Source organism: Euleptes europaea, chromosome 10 (assembly GCF_029931775.1).
Source record: "Euleptes europaea isolate rEulEur1 chromosome 10, rEulEur1.hap1, whole genome shotgun sequence".
NCBI lineage: Eukaryota > Metazoa > Chordata > Lepidosauria > Squamata > Sphaerodactylidae > Euleptes > Euleptes europaea.
This window is the reverse complement of record NC_079321.1, coordinates 25,822,660-25,842,243: the sequence shown is the minus strand read 5'-3', so window position 1 is coordinate 25,842,243 and position 19,584 is coordinate 25,822,660. Positions and strand designations below refer to the sequence as shown.

Below are 19,584 nucleotides of genomic sequence, written 5' to 3'. Positions count from 1 at the left end.
ACCAATAATGAAATGTTGGGAGGTTTTTAGCTAATGATGGAATAACTGTTTCTGAATAGTTGCTCCCTGCAGATTCTTAATGGGGTCTTCTGAAGCCCTCCTGTTCCAATGAGATGGAGGAAAGCCAGGATTGGCTCTTTAGTTCGGAGAACTGATGCTGGAAGGAAGTGGGAATCAGGAAATACATTGGCAAGGGCTATCATGCCCACAGACACTACCTTGGAGATTACTGCTCTGCATCTAATCTGTCTGTTGAATCCTCTGATGAGAGCAGTACCCTAGCACAGTGCAAAACAGATGGGAAATATTTCCTGTAAACTAGGATCCAAGTTGTTATGTATGCATGTCAGTATGTGTAATTGAATCAAGGGAAAACAAGTACCTTGTAATTGCATCAGGGGAAAATTGTATCAGGGCTCCTGAACAGTAGGTTCCCATTGGCTACTGGGGTTCCCCCCCAATCACGGACTTGGGGGGCAGTGGCCGCAGGAGGCCAAGCGGGCATATAAGCAGGGGTCTGGTCACAGTAGTTAGTTCCGTTCTTGTTCTTTCAATAAAGCAGTTGTTGGGGAACTCCGTCTCCGATCACCTGTATCGCCCAGTTATGTAGTCTTTTAAAAGGTAAGCACCAGTATTTTCACTTGTGCCCGGAATATGGAACCAGTGCAGCCATAACTAGATGGGTGTAGCAAGATTTCTTTGATTGTTTCTAGTGAATGGCCCTGTTGCTATATCCTGGAGCAGCTGAATAGTTTTCAAAGGTAGCCACCATAGAGATCACATTACAATAATCTCATTTTCAGAACACTGGACAGGTATGAGATAGGTGTGTGATAAAAAGGAAGAGAGGTACAACTGGATACATTCAAACTACTGATGATATCTAGCTCCAAAACTTCATATGTCTGAGGAGCTTCCTGTAATTGCTAAATGTGGGAGACAAGATGGACCTCCGAAGCATCCAACAGAACATTTCCCATGTGACAGGGCAGCAGTCTCCTATTACTATCTTCTGAACCCTTCCTGACAGGTAAGTGTGGAAGTGCAAACTCCAGGACAAGTAATGCAGAAGGATACCACGATCTATGGTATCAAAACATGGCTGAAAAATCCAGGACAAACACCAGGTATCCACCATCCTGCAAAGGTGATCCACTAATTTGGCAAGACAATTTTTTCATCACAAAGCCAGACCCAACATTAAACTGAAACATATTTTATCTCAAGGGGTTCTGGAGTTTATTTGGACAGTGTTAGTTCACAAACAAATTTGAATGAGAAATCTTCCCCTCATCAAGAAACATCATAAAGCAGTGTAAGCCAGGTACTCTTTATGCTCCCATAAGTGGGCAGATAGGCCCACTTCAATTATAGAGAAAATTCTGCCAGATTGTCCACTTCTGTTCTCCATGTGGAAAGGGCAGCTCATTCCTGAGGGGAGGGGCTGCGCTGGTGGCTGGAGGCATCACAGTGGGGCCACCTCCAAAGGAGGATTCAGCCCCCCTGCACTGAAGGAGCCCTGTGGCGCAGAGTGGTAAGCTGCAGTACTGCAGTCCAAGCGCTGCTCACGACCAGAGTTCGATCCCTGACGGGAGTCGGTTTCAGGTAGCCTGCTCAAGGTTGACTCAGCCTTCCATCCTTCCGAGGTCGGTAAAATGAGTACACAGCTTGCTGGGGGTAAAGGGAAGATGACTGGGGAAGGCACTGGCAAACCACCCCGAAAAACAAAAGTCTGCCTAGTAAATGTCGGGATGTGACGTCACCCCATGGGTCAGGAATGACCCGGTGCTTGCACTGGGGACCTTTACCTTTTTTTACCCTGTACTGAAGCCGGGAAGCTGCCCTTACTTCCAAGCCCCGTGGAACCGCTCCATAGCGTTCCACAAGGCTACGCCACCTAAAAAGGTGGCATAAATGTAAGTAAGGTCAAAGGGGCTTTCCTGGCCTGAAGGGGGGGTTAGGAAGCCGCCTAAAGGCAGCTCTGCCCCCTGAACGCCCCCCCTGGGATGACGGCGGACAGTTTTATATGCTAAGTTCTAATTATGTGTTTTATTTAGTTAACTCTGTAAAATCAGTTTAAGTTTGATAGGAAATGGGAACTATTGTATATATTTCAAACGCCCCCCCCCCCATTTCTGCCTTTTTCCAGAAAAAATTGGAGGAGGGGACAAAGATTATTTTCCCCTGAGGCTTTATAATTTTCTCAAGTTGTACATCTCTAGTTGTGAGGATAAAATGGAGAAGAGGAGAAAACTGTAAACCACTTTGAAAAGCCCTTTGAAAATAAACAGAGGAAAGAAGCCTGTGTGTATGTGTGTGCATGCAAGTGCATGTCTGAATAGGTATCCCACAGCTTTCCTGAAGCAGATTTGCTAAAATATGCACGAAGGAACTCCTTACTATAGGAATGCTGCCCATCCAGAAAGTATCGCAAGAAGCTAAAGGCAGCATGGATGACACAGAACCTCAAATTAATCTGGCAGAATTATGGGAAACCGCAAAGTATACATGCTACTAAACTCTTGCTCTAGTGAGAGAAGAAGGGATGTGAGCCTTTTGTACTCACATTCTATGCATACTATGTCAAAAGAGAGCCAGCAAGGTGTAGTGGTGAAAGTGTCAGACTAGCATTTGGGAAATCTGGGTTTGAATCCCCACTGGTGCCATGGAAGTTTGCTGGGTGACCTTGGGCCAGTCACACATTCTCACTCTAATCTACCTAACAGGGTTGTTCTGAGGATAAAATGTAGGAGAGGAGAATGCCGTAAGCCGCATAGGGTCAACATTGGGGTGAAATTGTTTTTTTAAAAAACAGATTTGGGCTGGTCCCTATCTGGCAGACTGATTTCTCACAGGTCCCAGGCCCAGTGGCGCAGAGGGGCAAGCTGCAGTACTGCAGTCAAAAGCTCTGCTCAGGGGCTGAGTTCGATCCCGACGGAGGGGAGGGGCCCGTGGCTCAGCGGTAGAGCATCTGCTTAGCATGCAGGTTCAATCCCCGGCATCTCCGGTTAAAGAGACTAGGCAAGTAGGTGAAAGACCTCCGCCGGAGACCCTGGAGAGCCACTGCCGGTCTGAGTAGACAATACTGACTTTGATGGGCCAAGGGTCTGATTCAGTATACGGCAGCTTCATGTGTTCATGTGAAAGGTGTAAAATAAATAAACTAAAAAATAAGTAAGTCCTACTGAGTTCACAGGGGGCTTATTCTTAAATGCATAGAGGAGGAGGAGGAGGAGAGTTGGTTTTTATATGTTGACTTTCTCTACCACTTAAGGAAGTCTCAAACTGGCTTACAATCACCTTCCCTTTCCCTCCCCACAACAGACACCCTGTGAGGTAGGTGAGGCTGAGAGTGTGACTTGCCCAAGGTCACCCAGCTGGCTTCATGTGTAGGAGTGGGGAAACAAATCCAGTTCACCAGATTAACCTCCACCGCTCATGTGGAGGAGTGGGGAATCAAACCTGGTTCTCCAGATCAGAGTCCACCATTTCAAACCACCGCTCTTAACCCCTACACCATGCTGTCTCTTTGCAGTGACAGCCTCCCCAAACTAAAGAGGTGTCAATGAAAGGCACCTGTTTTCTACCTGTTCACGAAATCCCTTAATCAGTACATCCTGCTGACTTTCACTATGTTTCCAGTTATTCACTCCCACTCCAGGGGGAAAGAATGGATGGATGTATCAACCACGCACAACACATATTATTATTAATAGTGAACAGATCATATAACATGTGGGCATATATTAATGAGCAGAAAAATATTGCCTCTGTCTTATGTCCTAACTGTAACAGCAGAAATGTTTGGGCAACACATCAGTCGGGTTTAACTAGAGGAAAGTTTAAGATTAGCCAGTCCTGTTCAATCCATTTATAAAAGGCAAAAATTCTTATTGTGCTTTATAACAAGAACGACGGCCTACAAAATGTACGGTAATGACTAGTCTGGCAATAAAAAAACCATCCAGCGACTGATTAAAAACTGCTCTGAAATAGAAGCAAGAACACATTGCAAGTCACAAATTGTAAAATGTAAATAATGGTATGCTTAAGAAGTAGAATATTTAACAGTAAGCAATGAGAAATGGATCTCAAACTCAGCAATAAAATCCACACAGTAATGTCTTGTTAAGACAATTAAGTTCATACAAAGCCTCACTCTTGTATTAAAGATTGTTTGTTCCAAACCTGCTAGTTTTAATCCATGACAAATTCTGCCCGTGATTAATCATACACACACACACACCCCTTTATGGTAAATATCATTTCCTTCTTTCATAATACTAGATGCACATGGCTGAAGTGATCTATTATAAAAAGAAAACAGGCATTGTCCAGTGATGTGAGCAAAGTTAAACACATGCACAAAAGTGGACATTGTGCAGTTGTTTGAACAACCCTGCAGTGCTACACTGTGGATTTCCTGTGAAGGAGACATTTAAAACTCACAGACCACTCTATAGACATTTGCTCATTCAACATGGCTTCACATGAGGGGGGAGAGAGTAGCTAGCTCGGAATGGATATTGTTGGTTATATATTGCCCTCTGCTGTTTGATAGAGAAAAATAGAGAAATCACCATTAAAAAAATAAATTGAGCATTCTGTGCAATCACAAAAACTGACAAGATGCACTTGAAATCTGAAGTCTGAAAACAAAAGGGTAGAAGTGTACTTTAATCAGTAACTCCCATATCGTTCCATATCAATCAATCAATCATCATTTATTGAGGTCAAAAGACCAATTCAGCACAGACTTTAGAACTCTACAACATTCAGTTTTCCCACCCCCACATAAAATGTACAAATCCAGTAATATTTAAAATTCACACACTGCATAACAAACAAGCAGATATGAGTCCTAAAAGTAAACTAACTAGTAATCTCATATGTCCCCGTCCTGCTCTGGGGTAAAAGTATGGCTCAGTTTGGCCTTTCTAGTGATACACACCAGTCTGCAAAACTATTGTTCCATATTATGTTGGCAATTTCATCCAAAATCAAAGTTGGTAAAGTTTACATCTTCCAGAAAACACAAACTCAGAAAATCTCAAATGAATTATCTTCAGACAAGCATAAACCACTGGAAAATAGGAAAGAGAAGGCCTATGAGTTATTTAGAACATCTTAAAATATTTTAATGTTATATGATTAGCCTACAGAAGGAACTAAAGAGAACGTTTCCTCTGTTGCCTATTCACATGCATACATTTCACATGCATTTAGACACTGCAGACATACACTTGAATTTGTTCTTGTTGTGAGCTACCTTCAGATTCCCTCTCTCATGCACTTTCTCTCTCCTCCCCTTGCACGTGGAGCTTCAACTGAGGACATCCTGGTTTCGGAAGTCCTTCACCTGAACTGTGTTGGAACTTTAGCAAACTGAGGAGTGGGGTTGTATCTTACCCAATAAATAGGACTCTAAACTAAGATTAAATCATGGTTTAAAACCCCAGTTACTGGGAAAGAAACAAATTCCAGTTTGCTAAAGAACCTGCATTCAGACATCACAGCACTTCCAACCTCAGAGAATCTACTGTAATTCCACATGCAACAAGAAGAAAAAAGACAGGAAACATACAAACAGGGGGGGGGGGACCAAGGATTTCAGTCTCGTTCACATTACAAACTAACTGTGGTTTATTTGTGACATATGGGTGCAGCCTCCTGATAAACAATGCTATAGTCCTAAAATGGAAGAATACCATTTATCCTAGCACACCAAAGACAACATCATGGTTGAGTGATAACAATGTCATTTCTGGAAGATATGATCTTGAAGATATTAAAAGGTGGAATACCTGAAAGTTAAGCTTTTAAAAAATAAATTAAGAAGGAGACAAAAAAAAAACATGCAAGTCTTCTAAATACACTATAAACTCTTCTTAAATGTGTCTCCCCCACCCTGATCTGGTGTGCTGTTGAGCTACCCATGAAGAAGAAGAAGAGGAAGAAGAAAAGAAGAAGAGGAGTTGGCTTTTATACACCGCTTTTCTCTACTGTTAAGGAATCTCAAAGTGGCTTACAATCGCCTTCCTGTTCTCTCCCCACAACAGACACCTTGTGAGGTAGGTGGTGCTGAGAGAGTTCTGAGAGAAATGTGACTAGCCCAAGGTCACCCATCAAGCTTCATGTGAAGGAGTGGGGAATTCAATCTGGTTCTCCACCGCTCAAGTGGAGGAGTGAGGAATCAAACCCAATTGTTCAGATTAGAGTCCACCACTCTTAACCACTACACCATGCTGACAGGGAAGCCCCCTATCTCCATACACTATAGTTCTGATTTGAATTAGGCTCCCATGTGCCTAGAGTGCAGGGAATTCCCAGAACATGTGTGTCTAATGGTACCAGAGATATACCTGGGAAAATATATCATGTAGTTATGCCCAGCCTCCTGAAATTAATAAAGATATTTCAGCTATGTAAATTTGCACAGGTGGCAAAAGAATAAAAGCAATCCCATCCACAGTGGTATATATTAACACATCAACTTTGTGTTCCATCCAAAGCTATGTCTTGTTCTCAAAAGCTTGGCTTCTATTAAAACAAACCTTCCTCGCCCTCATGGATTCAAAATTTGTCCCAATGCCCCACTGCAATCATTCCAGCATAAGCAAGCTTCTAATCTTGGCAGGATTCTCCATATGACAAAATTTAAATAGCAAGAGACTCTTGGTAGCTCACCAAGTTTGAAATTCCAAATATCCAATAAAACCTAATAAAGCTTTCACAGGTGTGTCTTGATCATTCAGATGGCTTATTTAAAGAGATAGTCATCAGCTGATTGCAAGATATGGCACTGGCAGATGATGAAGAGGCCTTTTTGGATTGCAGGGCTTTGTCTATTAAAACCAGCAACTTGAGCTGTCCACGAAAGTTGCAGATGATCAGAGAGATCTGGAACCAGTGCTGGTGTGATGCACTTCCAGAAACAATCTCCTATTCTGTTTTCTCTCTTTGTTAGTAGATTTCTTCACATTCTAAAAGGAATCTGAAGTCTAAGGATAGACCAGTTTGTAGATAGCTATTTGGATTGTCATTCAGAGTCAGAAGTTATCATTTCTTCGGGTATTGGGGGGGGGGAGGAGAGATTGATTTCTATCTAAGATGCAACACTTGAATAGCATGTAATCGAGTTTTAAAAGAAACCATTAATGTTTCACTATTCTCAACGAGACTAACAGCAACTTTGTAGCCTCACACATGCAAATCATATAGATGCAATCTTGTTCTGCACGGTTCACTTATGCAAGTTACCCCAAGGAATAAAAAGCTGGGATGCTGACAAAATTCATGGTTATTGTGATTCAGGTACCATATCTGGGGGCCCAATCCCCAATCCAATCATGGAATTCAGGGCTTATCATACTCTACAACACAAGGAATAGCTCAGCAATCTTTGAGAGGCCTCTGTGTTCTGCACAATGCGGGTTAGGAGCACCCCATCAACATCTGTGGTATAGTTGGAGAAATGCAGACCAGTGGGAGTATTTGATTTGCTGATCAATGGAAGTGTGGTACAGGGGAAGATCATCAGCCAGGAATGATTAACTTTTCACCTGTTCACCAGTTCTCTCCCACAAGTCTTCAACCTAAGCATGTTGCTTGTTTTCTCCAGCTGGGCTTACTTCTGAGGAAACAGCCCACCAGGGGAGAGGGGATAACTACAGGAAAGAGGGATTGTTGGAGAGGGAGTAAGTAGGTGGATAAACTTATCCGCCATTCTCCCCTGCAAATGCTCTTAGATAGCTGCCACTAGCAGGCAACAAGAGATTAGGATCTTATGTTTACCTTTTAATATCTAGCTCTGCCCTTGTTGTCTCCTTCCTTAATAGTCGTATATGTGGTGTTCATTTTGGAACTTTCTGATGGAACTGAGAGACAGCTACAGCAGTTACACTGATATGACTGAATTACATTAACATTTCAGAATGTTCTTTTATGATACTGGGGGGAGTCACTTTGAGTCTTGTCAGAAAAGTGAGGTAAAATTGTTCACAGGATACCACCAAATGCTGTCTCTATCTGCATACATCTAAATAATTTCTGTAAGGTGCACCAGCCACAGAAAGCTTTAAAAGGGAGTTAGACAGATTCATGGAGGATAGGTCTAACAGTGGCTACTAGCCATGGTGACTAAACACAACTTCCACATTCAGAGGCAGACGACCTCTGAATACCAGTGCCAGGATGCAACGTCAGGGGAGGGCCTTGGCATCTGTGCCCTGCTGTGAGCCCTTCCAGAGCAACCATCTGGCTGCTGTGTGAAAAAGGATGATGGACTAGATGGACCACTAGTCTGATCCAGAAGGCTCTTCTTATGTTCTTAGGTGTTCTATAGACTGGATGACTATGATGCAAAGGTCCCCTGTGCAAGCACCGGGTCATTCCTGACCCATGGGGTGATGTCACATCCTGACGTTTCCAATTTTTTTTACATATCCACCATGCATGCATAAAAGTTCCTCTTTCTTTTCCACATTTCCAGCATAAAGCCATATCTTGCTATTTATTTTGTTCACAAATGATCTGGAACTAGGGGTGAGTAGTATATTGGCCAAATTTGCAAATGACACAAAATTATTCAGCATGGTGAAAACCAAGGATGACTGTGAAGAGCTCCAGGAGGATCTCCACAAATTGAATGAGTGGGTGACAATGTGGCAAATGAAGTTCAGTGTTTGTAAGTGTAAGGTGCTGCACATTGGAACAAAAAATCCCAACTTCAAGTATACACTGAAAGGGGGAAAGATCTTGGGGTCCTAGTAGATAGCTCAGTGAAAGTGTTCAGCCCCATGTACTGTTGCAGTGAAAAGGCAAACTCTGTATTAGGGATTATTAGGAAAGGGACTGAAAATAAAACCATCAATATTATAGATCTAACTATAGATCTATGGTGCAGCCTCATTTGGAATACTGCGTGCAGTTCTGGCCACTGTATCCCAAAAAGGACACTGCAGAGCCGGAGAAAAGTACAGAAAAGGGCAACAAAGATGATTAGGGGGGTTTCAGCCATGAGGAAAGGCTGAAGAGTCTGGGACTTCTAAGTTTAGAAAAGAGAAGACTAAGGGGGGTCATGATATTTATAAAATTATGCATAGGGTGGAGAGAGTTGACAAAGAGAACTTTTTCTTCCTTCCCTATAATACCATAATTCAAGGGCATCCAGTGAAGCTGATGTGCAGTAGATTTAGGACAGACCAAAGGAAATACTTCTTTACACTGCGAGTGATTAAAATGTGGAATTTGCTGTCAGAGGATGTAATGATGGCCACGGGCACAGACGGCTTTAAAAAACGGATTAGACAGATTCATGGAGGATAGGTCTATAAGTGACTACTAGCCATGGGGATTAAAGAGAACCTCCACCTTCAAAGGCAGTAAACCTCTGAATACCAGTGCCAGGTGACAACATCAGGGGAAGGCCTTGGTTTCAATGCCCTGTTGTTGGACCTCCAGAGAAACTGGTTGGCCGCTGTGTGAGACCAGAAGGCTGGACTGGTCTGATTCAGCAGGGCTCTTTTTTTGTTCTTATGACACAGACTCCATTTAAGTTTAAGAAATTCAACAACCAGGGTTCCCTCCAGTCCACGCAAATGAACAAAAGGAAGCCAAACAACAGACCTTCACTATACTTTTATAACTGATTGCAGTTAGGGGAGTTATCCACTAAGTGGCAATATAAACCTACCAGAGAGATAAATGGCCCTTAAAAAAAATCATACTGCAGATACATTTTTCTAAAAACAAGTTGACGGGTCTCTAGGAATATCAACAGAACAATGTGTTTAAGTCTGAAATTTGTTGTTCGCACAAATGCTAACAGGCTTAGGCTACTTTAAGATCAATACGTAGAATCTAGTTAACAGTAAGAGAGAATAGCAGCAACGGAAGGTCCCCAAAATAAATTCCCTAAAAAAACCCATGCTTACTTTTAAGCTAGTTATAACAATGAAATTATCATGAAAACAGAAGGGTCCTGGTGAGTACTATGGTCTTTTATGTATGGCTGTATCACTCGCTGTCCGACTGCTTCGGGTCTTTGTGTTGGTTATGCATGCCGTTTCTTACCGTCAGAGGCCACCCCATTCTCCCCCTGCGTTTCCTCGGGGAGAGCGAGGCAACCTCTGATGGTCGGAAATGGCATGCATAATCAACACAAAGATCCAAACCCGTCAGAGGGGTGACGGCGAGTGAAACAGCCATGCATAAAAGACCTATGTAAAGATGTATTGGTAAACAGAAATACATCACACTATCTCGTGTTGTACTGGTTTTTAAAAATCAGAACAATTTTAACAATCAGCACAGAGCAATATGGATCAGTAATCCAGTAAACATGAAAGAAGAGCTAGGATACTGTCCTAAACAGATTTAAACTCTTGTAAGGTAATTGACATCAGAGGACTTAGAAGGGTGTAACTCCACTTAGGACTGCAGTGTAAAATGGAGGGTGGTTTGGTCTTTGTCAGCTATGGCAGATGAAACTACACTGATACAGGGATGCTCTTCATTGTGGCATCGTTAAAATAAACATTGTTTCATGTTACGGCTTGGATCCATTGGAGCGTTTCCATGGACAGAAGGATTTCCCCCTGCAGTACATGATTTTTTCACCTCCCCTCTCTCCCATTGCATCCCCAAATGCCCCCCAATGCTGCTCCTGGAGGTTTCCTATCCCCCAGAACCAGCATTTTTTGGGGGGGGCATTAGGAGGGGGGAGACAACAAAGTCAGGTTCTGCAGGTGGAAATATTTTCATTCATGGAAACCCACCAGTGAATCCAAGCCATGTCTGAACCAAGCCATTGGGTTTTTATTCCCTTCCCCTTCCTATCAAGAACAGCATGTCTAGAATGGCAACATTTAAAATTATCTTTTGCATCCTCTCAAATACCTGTTAGATTCAGAATTTAACAAAAGCCTTTCCCAACTTTCCAGTTTCATCAAAAGCATTACACACAGAGATGGGGGAGGGGGGGAGAGAGAGAGAGATCAAAGATTTATATTGCTCAGACAAGGAAAAGCAATTTGCTCTACAACTTAAAATTTATGAACGGTATTTTATATCTCTGGTATGTAACTTGGTTGGGCAGTAAGCAAGTGGTTTTAGCTTTATCTGTTAAACAGACTAAATGATCCTCTGTCCCCCTCAATCAGCATCAGGTCTATAATATTTACAGATGCACTTCACATACCAGGGAACAGCATCCTGTTTTGTAACTTTGCCTGGGTGTGGCTCCATTTCTGGCAACATGTTCTATGACAGTAAGTAGCCAGACTTGTTCCTGATACACATGGAAAATAGATGGGTATTTGGCTCATCTGCTTCTCCAAATGGAGCATATGCGAAACAAATTTTAGGCTAGCTCTTCCCTTCAACAGTAAAATGCTTCCAAAGAGGTAGAACCAAGAGTGAAAAGTTTCAATCTCTTTGGTTCTGATATGCATCATCCAGATGTTCTTGAACAAGTAGGGCTGTCCCATTAAAATGTCAAAAACAAGGAACAGTTTGGAGCAGCAGTATCTCAACAGAGGGCACCCACTGTGGATGGGTATAATACGTACATAAGACACATCTATTTTATCTTGAGATATTTGCCTACTGTATATATGTATACTGGATATACTGCACACGCTTCTTGGCACCATAAAATCACCTGATTAGCATTCCTTTCTTTACGGTCATGAGAACTGAAAGGGTAGGTAGCAGAACGCTTAAGCTCTAGTCTGCTCTTTCATTTGGAATTCTGTACCTAGAGAGTTTGAAATGTCCTCCTTCCTGAATGTCTTTTATTAACACCTTAAGGAATATTTTTATTTTCAAAAGTGTTTGCTAGGCACTGCCAAGATGCACCCTGCTGTTTAAATAATTTTGGCTTAAAGTTGCTGCTTTTCTGGTTGAATTTTTATGCTGTATCGTTTATCTTTCATGGAAATCTATTGTTTTATAAGCTGTTTTGGTTTCTGTCTCACTGATACCAGTTGGAAAACAACTCATAAATGTTATGGACTGGGCACTTCATTTTCATAGCCTGAGCTCAGGATAGGATTGGCTTTCAACCTCAACATAACCACAACACCTGTCCAGGTAGCATTTATCAAGCGGAAAGTAATCTCTTCAAGGTGATAGCTCAAGTGGGAAAGAGTGGAAACCTGCTGTTTGCGGCACATGCCTCTCAATAGATTTCTGTTCAGCCGCACTTAATGAAGTTTAACACAGCAGCAGTTTCATTATACAGCACACACGCCTCAGGGTTTTGCCAGCGGCAGCAGCCACAGCTCAAGTAAACTTCTGAAGGTTCAGAAAAGGTTCCAGAAAACAGTGCCATCCTCTGCATTATTTAGCAAACCTTTGCATTACACAGATCACATCCCCCACATATCCCTTTAAACTTTGGGCATTCATATTAGAAGCATAAAAAACTTTAGTCTTCAGTGGATAAAACCAAAGATGCTCAAAAGGGACCTGCGATAATGCTGCCATGTGGAAAGGGCTGGCAGAGGGAGGAGTGTTTTGACTTTCATTCACCTTGAAGATCTCCACAGTGGCTCCTGGAGGAAATGAGAAGCTTCCTGCAGCGTTAGTCAGTGAAACTTCACTTGAGTAATGAAATGCTTGGCTTGAGAAGAGTTGTGCTAGCAGCAGACAGAAGGAACCAAGGTAAACCAAGAAGGGTAGAAGAGAAAAACAAAAGAAGTTGGTCCTTCGTTCTTTCCTATTTCTACATGTCTCCACAAGATTCCTTTGCAGTTATCATGTGCAGCATACACAAGGATAATCACTGCTACTGTCAGTTCACTGAATCTGGAAAGTCCCTGGACAATGAGCTGTTGGTCTAAGACAACAGTATTCTGCAAACATCCCCTAGAAGCAGTGGGGTAGATCAAACCATCCTCCAAGTAGCCTCCCTCCAACTTAAGTAGCACCTCCATTGGAGACATAGTCCTTAGATTGGAGGAAGGCTTCACACTTCAGCCAAAACAAATGATGGGGTATAGTTTAATTAATAAACAAACTTTGCTCAATGGAGAAGCAGAATAGGGGTAGGACCTACTCCAGTTGATGACTGATTGGGAGACCTACAGTGTAATCCTAAACAGAACAAAATCTCTCTAAAACAATTTAATTCAATTGGATTAGAAGGGCACAATTATGCCCCGGTTTGCACTGTGCCCACGATAACGGCTACCTCTCTTCCTAGCTGGCCTTTGGCAAGTGCCTTTATATTAGCATCGCATGCTGGGGAAACAACAGAATAATTCAACTACTTTAAAAATAAAACACTATGTTACAAAATAAGCAGTTGTTCTTCTAAGTTAAAAACAAAACAGATTAGGCCTGAACCAGTGGCTCTGGTGTGCATACGGGCTCCAATATACTGACAAAGTTCTGCAATAGCAGAGACTCATCCATTCAAATCCAAATGCAAATCCCTATGCGAAGCCACCAACTGTGTAGTGGTCCATATGTGAGCAGAGCCCCACAAAGCATTGGCTGTGGAGGAGGAGGAGTATTTATGTATAATGATGCACACAACGCTATTCACAATACACTCCTAAGAATCATGATTGCTATGTGATTTCAGGAAGAATTCAATATAGTAAGTGATATCTTACCTGGAAAAGTATTATTTCTGAATCACGTTCAATAATCTGCAACAATGAAATTGCGTAGTAAGTAAAGTCTCATACAATACTCGCCTTTACACACAGCACTTCTTGCTGAAATGACTCTTCTTCCAGCTTCGTTGACTGTACTGCTAGATCCCTGCGGCCTCTTCAAGTATAAACAATTACCAGCAAATGCCAACATTCACCAAATTTATGACACTGCAACAGATATGGGTAGAGAGCCACTGAAGCACGTCCTCACTGTTATTGTCAATGTTTTGGTTTTTTTGTCAAAGATATAACTATACTCCAAGAGATAAAAACTTTGAACTGTTTTTATTGAGATCCTGCAATTTCTATGACTATATAAAAGTGACTTATAAACAGCTGATTAAACTCATCAAAATGTATTACAACCAGCAAATATAAAAGACACAAAGACCAGTGGAGTAAAACCAATCTAAAAGCACAGCAGACAAAAACATTTAAAACAGCATCAATGGGTAAAAGCATAAAATATAATCCAGACCATTCTAAAATCTTAAGAACAGCATGAAACCCCAAAGCAGATAAACTAAAACAGCAGTAAAATACCCATAGAACTAATAACTTTGGTTAGAGGAGTAAGAAACTGACAATACACTCTCCATAATAAGGTTGATTATAAAGATACTCAAAAAGGTTTTGGATGGTGGGTAAAAGATTGCATGTGCGGTACCAGGCAAACCTCGATGACAGCATTCCCAAAAGTGTATGCCACATCAGAAAAGGCACTCCTAGTTCTTGTCAAACCTGGCCAGGGGTGGAGGAGGACAGAACATGAATGATAACCTTCTTTTCTTGCTTTTAGAAACATGAATATACAATGTTGAGTATCCCTTATCTGGACTGCTTGGGACCAGAAGTGGTCCGTATTTTGGATCTTCCCATATTTTGGAATTTTTTGGAATTTTTGCATATACATAATGAGATATCTTGGGGATGGGACCCAAGTCCAAACACAAAATTAATCTAAGCTTTATATATACTTTATACACATAGCCTGAATGTAATTTAAAAAATTTTTTTTAATAATTTGGTGTACACTGAACCATCAATGGTGCTGCCGAGGGCCTGTGAATAATGCCCGCATGCCGGCTCAAAAGGTCCGGTTTTCGGATCAGTCTGGATATCAGATGCCCGGATAAGGGATACTCAACCTGTATTTGAAAGAAATCCTAGATTTCTTGAAGTTGAAAAACTATCCAGAGATATTCATATAGAGGAACTTGCCAGATTCAGAAGAGGATAATCCAACTTTGCTGGATTTCCTCTTTACAACTTTCAATAGCCTCAGAGACAAAGAAGCCAGACACAATAAAAATAGTATAAGGACAGACAGCGCAATCCGGAGGGGGGGGTAGTTGTGCTGTGGCCAGGGTTGGCACAGCCACGACGCAGCTGAGCTGCCTCCTGAGCAGCTTGCTGGCTGCCAAAAAGGAATGCTCCCCCAAGCCCCGTGGAACTGCTGTATAAATTTCCAAGGACTGAACCATAATTTTTGCCGGTATAAGCTTGCGCCAGCAAAAGTGGGTGTTCCTGGGGCGAAAGGGCATAGGGAGCTGACTAATGCCAGCCCCACCCCCAGTAACACCTGCTTTGGTGCCAGCACAAGCCCCCGCGCCGGAGTTTGCTGCCACCATGGCTAAACCAGCGCCCATGCGTACTGCTGCTTCCCAACACCGGCGTAAGTGACCCAGTGCTGGCATAAGTGCCCCTTTCGCTAGCGCAAGGGTCATTTACATTGCAGCAGGGTCACACCGCCTCCTAAGTGCTTTCAGCCCCCCCCCCATAGGAATGCACCGTTAGACACACAACTATGACTGATTTAGAAAAAGTTTTTATGTTGGGTATAAGTGGGCATAAAAGTCCACTGCCCATTTTTTCCCCTTGCAACTCCCTGCCAACCAATTCAGTCTAAAATAAAGATAACTTGTGTGCAGTTTCAGTTAGGGATAAACTACAGTGGTCACGGTCACGTTAGGGCTAAACTACAGTGGTCAAGGGTTCAACCTGTGGCTGCCAATACCATTTTACAGAAGAATTTGACCATTGAAAAAATGCCACAGGCCCACATCTTAGGTGGGGGGGATCTTGTTCTCCCCTGCATCTTTTCAAGGTCTGAAACAGCCCCCTCCATGACTATTTTTGTACTAGAAAAGCTCTGGAGGGAACAAGATCTCCTGGTCCCCCCACACCATAGGCTCTTGGTATTTTTTAAATGGTCAGTTTATTCTGTAAAATGGCATCAGAAGCCAGACCAGTGGCCATTATAACGTGTAATCTGGCCCTCAGCCTTACCTCAGAAATTCTCAGACAGAAAGAAAAAGTCAAGTGGTAGCTTGTGCTACAGCCAAAGGTCCTGTGTCAGTCATAGCATGAGGAGGGAGCTTCTATGTCCATTTCATAATTGTACCTCCACATAGGCTACTCAAGTGAATGATATTTACGGGGCTTTTTAACCATCTCAAGATTCTAAGTCCTTTAGATCATTGAGGGTGATTGATCCTATCGTGGTGTTCAACATTTCATACTCTACAGAGTACTAGAATCACAGAGTTGGAAGGGACCACCAGGGTCATCTAGTCCAACCCCCTGCACAATGCAGGAAATTCACAACTACCTCCCCCCCACACCCCCAGTGACCCCCTACTCCATGCCCAGAAGATGGCCAAGAAGCCCTCCCTCTCACGATCTGCCTAAAGTCATAGAATCAGCATTGCTGACAGATGGTCATCTAGCCTCTGCTTAAAAACCTCCAGGGAAGGAGAGCTCACCATCTCCCAAGGAAGCCTGTTCCACTGAGGAACTGCTCAAACTGTTAGAAAGTTCTTTCTAATGTTTAGACGGAATGTCTTTTGATTTAATTTCAACACGTTAGTTCTGGTCCGACCTTCTGAGGCAACAGAAAACAACTCAGCACCATCCTCTATATGACAGCCCTTCAAGTACTTGAAGCTGGTTATCATATCACCTCTCAGTCTTCTCCTCTCCAGGCTAAACATACCCAGCTCTTCCTATTATGTTTATAATGAAAAGGATGACTTAATTATAGAAAAATTATCTCACTTCTGAGAACTGAAAGCCTTTAAAAGAGGAAGACAAATTTCTATATGACTGCAACAGCATTTTGTTTCTGCCTGCCAATATTAATAGACAGAATCATAACAGAATCAGCAAAACTGGCAAGAAACAACACAGAACTATATCAAAGGGGGGAAAGGAAGAAATCAAAGTTTTCAAATTAATCACAATGCACATGAAATCATGGAAGTTCCTAACAGGATTTCATAAATATAACCATCAGATGAGACTATTTCATCAACTCTAGAAGAGGAACAGGCATAGCCAACAAGAATATATCTAACAGATGAGATCTTACCTCTTCAGAAATTCTCCAAAGCCTCTTAGAGTTCTAAGTGAAGAGTGAAATCTGCAAATTATAAATTTAGAACATTAGGTTACAGTTATTAATGATGTGCACTAAATAAAAAGCAGTTTAAATAATCCATCATGTATAAACAGATATATGTAGACAAGAAAAATATCAAGTTTGGTTTCATAACGGTGTGGCGTAGTGGTCAGCGTGTCAAAGTAGAATCTGAAAGACCCAGGTTCAAATCTCCAGTCTGCCATGGAATTTTGTGGGTTACTTTGGGCCAGTTAAACACTTTCAGCCTAACCTACCTCAAAGAGTTATTGTGAGGATAAAATGGAGGAGGGGGAGAATGATGTTAGTCACTTTGAATTAACGAATAAAAGTCCATCTGCTTAAAATACAAGGAGTGCCTCATAGGCTTACACATTCCCATCAATGCATATTCCCTCCTCATTTCTCTTCTACAGCATTAACTATCGTTAGAGTTATACTTGCACCAAATTTGAAGCTCATCGTGGCTAGCTTTAAACCAAATTTTGAAACTATGGCCAGTGGCTGGTTTGCAAATGCCGATTCAACTTAGCCTGGAATAAAACTTAGAGAACCACCATGGTCTAGAAGAAGAGTTGGTTTTTATATGCCAACTTTCTCTACCACTTAAGGAAGAATCAAACCAGCTTACAATCACCTTCCCTTCCCCTCCCCACAACAGACACCCCATGAGGTAGGTGGGGCTGAGTGTGTGACTGGCCCAAGGTCACCCAGCTGGCTTTGTGCGTAGGAGTGGGGAAACAAATCCAGTTCACGAGATTAACCTCTGCTGCTCATGTGGAGGAGTGGGAAATCAAACCCAGTTCTACCGCTCCAAGCCACTGCTCTTAACCACTACACCATGCTGGCTCTCTCAAACAGTTCTGCATTTTTTTTAAAAAATGTATCCCCCCCCCAAAAAAAAACAGAACAAAACAAAAAAAGAACAAAATGTAAAAAAACACACACATAAATAAAAATAAATATATAACAACATTGATGGTGGATTTTGAACATAAGTTTCTATAAATGGTTTCCAAATATCTAAAAATAAGTCCATGCACAATTGCCACCTGTATGCCATGCATTCAAATACTGATAGAGTTCTAAGGGCCTCAATCCACTGATTTACCAGAGGCGGGCTTTTATCTTTCCAATTTTGTAATATAAGTCTTTTATAGTGCAATCCTAAGGGAGGGGGAATGGGCTTAGGAGGCAGCGTGACCCCGGCACTGGTGTAAATGCCACTTGCACTATCCAAATGGGCACTTACGCCGGCGCCAGGGAGCAGCATGGCAGCATACCTCCAGTGCAGGGGCTTGCATTCCCCCTTTCGCCTCAAAACGCCCCCTTTCGCCAGCATGAACTAAAGCCAGCACAAATGGTGGCAAAGCCTGTGGAACTGCATACAGCCGTTTCACAGGCGTTCGGGGGAATTTCCCTGATCGGCTTTCTGGCCACAGTGCAGCAATCTGCTCAGGAGGCAGCACAGTTGCACCGTGGCTGCACCATCCCTGGCCATGCTGCAACTATCCCCCCCCCCCTTAGGAGTGCACTGTTAGCTGTAGTAAGGGCACAGAGGGTCCATTTTCATTGACTGTTGGTTAGCCTCCAATAGGCAACTAGATTAGACATCCTCAAAAATCAATGAACAATCTAATATAAAACTGATGTGAGTAATAACTTCTTCCCAGAAAAACGGAATGGTTGGAACACACTCAAAGCATGTTTAAGGGATGCGTCCAGTGAGTTAAAAAGCCATCAACTAGACACTTTACTCATTCCTTTGCTAAAAAGTTGCTGTAGTGTCCCGTGTACCTTGAACATTTTTTTTTGCTGAATAAGCCTCAACTTAAGATCCACAGAAAGAGCAAGCTTTAAGGCCATATTCCATTGCTTTGGCAAAATAGGCTGATTTAGGTCCTTATTCCATTAATTCCTGAGACTTTGCTTATCATATTTATTAATGACTGCCTGTTTGACACAGCAGGTACTGTAAGAGTTGTGTGCCATCTATGACTTTAAGGTTTTGTAAATTGTTATATTTTATTGTTTTACAGTTTTAATGAGGTATATATGTGATTGGAGGCCCTGACCTGGATGGCCCAGGCTAGCCTGATCTTGTCAGATCTCAGAAACTAAGCAGGGTCAGCCCGGGTTAGTATTTGGATGGGAGACACCAAGGAATAGCAGGGTTGCTGTGCAGAGGAAGGCACTGGCAAACCACCTCTGTTAGTCTTTTGCCATAAAAACCTCAAAAGGGGTTGCCATAAGTCGGCTGCGACTTGAAGGCACTTTACACACACACATATGTGATTGGAATGTTATGGTTGTTACCCAACCTGAGCCTGGCCTCAGCCGGGCTAGAAATTTATAAATAAATAGACACCAAATCTTTATAAACAAATATTGTTTTCTGCCTTGATTCAATTAGAGCTTCCAGGACTCTGAGGCATCTAATGGTGCAGGGCATATTTAGATACCAACAGATGATGCAACTGTACGTATTGCCATTCTATA

General features: G+C 42.3%; 1 protein-coding gene across 2 annotated transcripts in view; it reads right to left on the bottom strand.

Annotated features, from left to right (window-relative positions):
• Window positions 1-19,584, bottom strand: part of CYRIA (CYFIP related Rac1 interactor A) — a 68,637-nt gene that overhangs the window by 23,939 nt on the left and 25,114 nt on the right. The window contains exons 2-3 of one of the 2 annotated variants that reach the window (XM_056856312.1): window positions 17,038-17,088; window positions 13,623-13,658 (exon numbers count right to left, since the gene is read on the bottom strand). The gene's annotated coding sequence lies outside the window, so the exon portion shown is untranslated. The remainder of the gene's footprint in view (window positions 1-13,622; window positions 13,659-17,037; window positions 17,089-19,584) is intronic. The other variant, XM_056856314.1, reaches the window with a different exon arrangement.